Genomic DNA, 5,000 nt, shown 5'->3' with positions numbered 1-5,000 from the left:
GATGAGTCGAAAAGGAAATCTTTAGTGGTTCTACCTCCTATTTTTTATGAAGAGAATGAATCTTTTTATCGAAGGATCAGAAAAAAATCGGTCCGGATCTCCTGCGGGAATGATTTGGAAGATGATCCAAAACCAAAAATAGTGGTATTTGCTAGCAACAACATAATGGAGGCGGTCAATCAATATAGATTGATCCGAAATCTGATTCAAATCCAATATAGCACCTATGGGTACATAAGAAATGTATCGAATCGATTCTTTTTAATGAATCGATCCGATCGCAACTTCGAATATGGAATTCAAAGGGATCAAATAGGAAATGATCCTCTGAATCATCTAACTATAATAAAATATACGATCAACCAACATTTATCGAATTTGAAAAAGAGTCAGAAGAAATGGTTCGATCCTCTTATTTCTCGAACCGAGAGATCCATGAATCGGGATCCTGATGCATATAGATACAAATGGTCCAATGGGAGCAAGAATTTCCAGGAACATTTGGAACATTTCTTTTCTGAACAGAAACACCGTTTTCAAGTAGTGTTCGATCGATTACGTATTAATCAATATTCGATTGATTGGTCCGAGGTTATCGACAAACAAGATTTGTCTAAGTCACTTCGTTTCTTTTTGTCCAAGTCACTTCTCCTTTTGTCCAAGTCACTTCTCTTTTTGTCTAAGTCACTTCCTTTTTTCTTTGTGAGTATCGGGAATACCCCCATTCATAGGTCCGAGATCCACATCTATGAATTGAAAGGTCCGAATGATCAACTCTGCAATCAGTTGTTAGAATCAATAGGTGTTCAAATCGTTCATTTGAATAAATTGAAACCCTTCTTATTGGATGATCATGATACTTCCCAAAGATCGAAATTATTGATCAATGGAGGAACAATATCACCCTTTTTGTTCAATAAGATACCAAAGTGGATGATTGACTCATTCCATACTAGAAAGAATCGCAGGAAATCCTTTGATAACACGGATTCCTATTTCTCAATGATATCCCACGATCGAGACAATTGGCTGAATCCCGTGAAACCATTTCATAGAAGTTCATTGATATCTTCTTTTTATAAAGCAAATCGACTTCGATTCTTGAATAATCCACATCACCTCTGGTTCTATTGTAACAAAAGATTCCCTTTTGATGTGGAAAAGACCCGTACCAATAATTATGATCTTACATATGGACAATTCCTCAATATCTTGTTCATTCGCAACAAAATATTTTCTTCGTGCGTCAGTAAAAAAAACATGTTTTTTTTGGAGAGAGATACTATTTCACCAATCGAGTCACAGGTATCTGACATATTCATACCTAACGATTTTCCACAAAGTGGTGACGAAACGTATAACTTGTACAAATCTTTCCATTTTCCAATTCGATCCGATCCATTCGTTCGTAGAGCTATTTACTCGATCGCAGACATTTCTGGAACACCTCTAACAGAGGAACAAATAGTCAATTTTGAAAGAACTTATTGTCAGCCTCTTTCAGATATGAATCTATCTGATTCAGAAGGGAAGAACTTGCATCAGTATCTCAGTTTCAATTCAAACATGGGTTTGATTCACACTCCATGTTCTGAGAAATATTTACCACCCGGAAAGAGGAAAAAACGGAGTCTTTGTCTAAAGAAATGCGTTGAGAAACGGCAGATGTATAGAACCTTTCAACGAGATAGTGCTTTTTCAAATCTCTCAAAATGGAATCTGTTCCAAACCTATATGCCATGGTTCCTTACTTCGACAGGGTGCAAATATCTAAATTTCACCCTTTTAGATACTTTTTCAGACCCATTGCCGATACTAAGTAGCAGTCAAAAATTTGTATCTGATATTATGCATGGATCAGATATATCATGGCCAATTCCTCAGAAAAAATGGTTGGCGATTCTTCCACAATGGAATCTGATAAGTGAGATGCCGAGTAAGTGTTTACAGAATCTTCTTCTGTCCGAAGAAATGATTCATCGAAATAATGAGTCACCCGTTCTATTGATATGGAGACATCTGAGATCACCAAATGCTCGGGAGTTCCTCTACTCAATCCTTTTCCTTCTTCTTGTTGCTGGATATCTCGTTCGTACACATCTTCTCTTTGTTTCCCGAGCCTCTAGTGAGTTACAGACAGAGTTAGAAAAGATCAAATCTTTGATGATTCCATCATACACGATTGAGTTGCGAAAACTTCTGGATAGGTATCCTACATCTGAACAGAATTCTTTCTGGTTAAAGAATCTCTTTCTAGTTGCTCTGGAACAATTAGGAGATTCTCTGGGAGAAATACGGGGTTCTGCTTCTGGCGGCAACATGCTATTGGGTGGTGGTCCCGCTTATGGGGTCAAATCAATACGTTCTAAGAAGAAATATTTGAATATTAATCTCATTGATATCATCGATCTCATAAGTATCATACCAAATCCCATCAATCGAATCACTTTTTCGAGAAATACGAGACATCTAAGTCGTACAAGTAAAGAGATCTATTCATTGATAAGAAAAAGAAAAAACGTGAACGGTGATTGGATTGATGATAAAATAGAATCCTGGGTCGCGAACAGTGATTCGATTGATGATGAAGAAAGAGAATTCTTGGTTCAGTTCTCCACCTTAACGACAGAAAAAAGGATTGATCAAATTCTATTGAGTCTGACTCATAGTGATCATTTATCAAAGAATGACTCTGGTTATGAAATGATTGAACAACCGGGATCAATTTACTTACGATACTTAGTTGACATTCATAAAAAGTGTCTAATGAATTATGAGTTCAATAGATCCTGTTTAGCAGAAAGACGGATATTCCTTGCTCATTATCAGACAATCACTTATTCACAAACCTCGTGTGGGGCTAATAGTTTTAATTTCCCATCTCATGGAAAACCCTTTTCGCTCCGCTTAGCTCTATCCCCTTCTAGGGGTATTTTAGTGATAGGTTCTATAGGAACTGGACGATCATATTTGGTCAAATACCTAGCGACAAACTCCTATGTTCCTTTCATTACGGTATTTCCGAATAAGTTCCTGGATGACAAGCCTAAAGGTTATCTTATTGATGATATCGATATTGATGATAGTGACGATATCGATATTGATGATAGTGACGATATTGATGATGACCTTGATACGGAGCTGCTAACTATGACGAATGCGCTAACTATGTATATGACGCCGAAAAAGGAAATGGACCGATTTGATATCACCCTTCAATTAGAATTAGCAAAAGCAATGTCCCCTTGCATAATGTGGATTCCAAACATTCATGATCTGTATGTGAATGAGTCGAATTACTTATCCCTCGGTCTATTAGTGAACTATCTCTCCAGAGATTGTGAAAGATGTCCCACTAGAAATATTCTTGTTTTTGCTTCGACTCATATTCCCCAAAAAGTGGATCCCGCTTTAATAGCTCCGAATAAATTAAATACATGCATTAAGATACGAAGGCTTCTTATTCCACAACAACGAAAACACTTTTTCATTCTTTCATATACTAGGGGATTTCACTTGGAAAAGAAAATGTTCCATACTAACGGATTCGGGTCCATAACCATGGGTTCCAATGCACGAGATCTTGTAGCACTTACCAATGAGGCCCTATCGATTAGTATTACACAGAAGAAATCCATTCTAGACACTAATACAATTAGATCAGCTCTTCATAGACAAACTTGGGATTTGCGATCCCAGGTAAGATCGGTTCAGGATCATGGGATCCTTTTCTATCAGATAGGAAGGGCTGTTGCACAAAATGTACTTCTAAGTAATTGCCCCATAGATCCTATATCTATCTATATGAAGAAGAAATCATGTAAGGAAGGGGGTTCTTATTTGTACAAATGGTACTTCGAACTTGGAACGAGCATAAAGAAATTAACGATACTTCTTTATCTTTTGAGTTGTTCTGCCGGATCGGTCGCTCAAGATCTTTGGTCTGCACCTGGACCCGATGAAAAAAATTGGATCACTTCTTATGGATTCGTTGAGAATGATTCTGATCTAGTTCATGGCCTATTAGAAGTAGAAGGCGCTCTGGTGGGATCCTCACGGACAGAAAAAGATTGCAGTCAGTTTGATAATGATCGAGTGACATTGCTTCTTCGGTCCGAACCGAGGAATCAGTTAGATATGATGCAAAATGGATCTTGTTCTATCGTTGATCAGAGATTTCTATATGAAAAATACGAATCGGAGTTTGAAGAAGGGGAAGGAGAAGGAGCCCTCGACCCACAACAGATAGAGGAGGATTTATTCAATCACATAGTTTGGGCTCCTAGAATATGGCGCCCTTGTGGAAATATATTTGATTGTATCGAAAGGCCCAATGAATTGGGATTTCCCTATTGGTGGGCCAGGTCATTTCGGGGCAAGCGGATCATTTATCATAAAGAGGATGCGCTTCAAGAGAATGATTCGGAGTTCTTGCAGAGTGGAACCATGCAGTACCAGACACGAGATAGATCTTCCAAAGAACAAGGCTTTTTTCGAATAAGCCAATTCATTTGGGACCCTGCAGACCCATTCTTTTTCCTATTCAAAGATCAGCCCTTTGTCTCTGTGTTTTCACGTCGAGAATTCTTTGCAGATGAAGAGATGTCAAAGGGGCTTATTACTTCCCACACAAATCCTCCTACATCTATGTATAAAGGCTGGTTCATCAAGAATACGCAAGAAAAGCACTTCGAATTGTTGATTCATCGCCAGAGATGGCTTAGAACCAATAGTTCATTATCTAATGGATCTTTCCGTTCTAATACTCTATCCGAGAGTTATCAGTATTTATCAAATCTGTTCCTATCTAACGGAACACTATTGGATCAAATGACAAAGGCATTGTTGAGAAAGAGATGGCTTTTCCCGGATGAAATGAAACATTTGATTCATGTAACAGGAGAAAGATTTCCCATTCCTTAGCCGGAAAGATATGTGGCCATGAAAGAGGGATTAAGTGGAACAGAATTGACCGGGCGGTAGAGTCGTGGAAACGCTTG

This window comes from Aristolochia californica, unplaced genomic scaffold (genome assembly GCF_029961685.1).
Source record: "Aristolochia californica isolate CCGP_79_NKW_82.1479 unplaced genomic scaffold, dmAriCali1.0.hap1 SCAF_441, whole genome shotgun sequence".
Classification (NCBI taxonomy): Eukaryota; Viridiplantae; Streptophyta; class Magnoliopsida; order Piperales; family Aristolochiaceae; genus Aristolochia; species Aristolochia californica.
Note: the sequence above shows the minus strand (reverse complement) of the source record.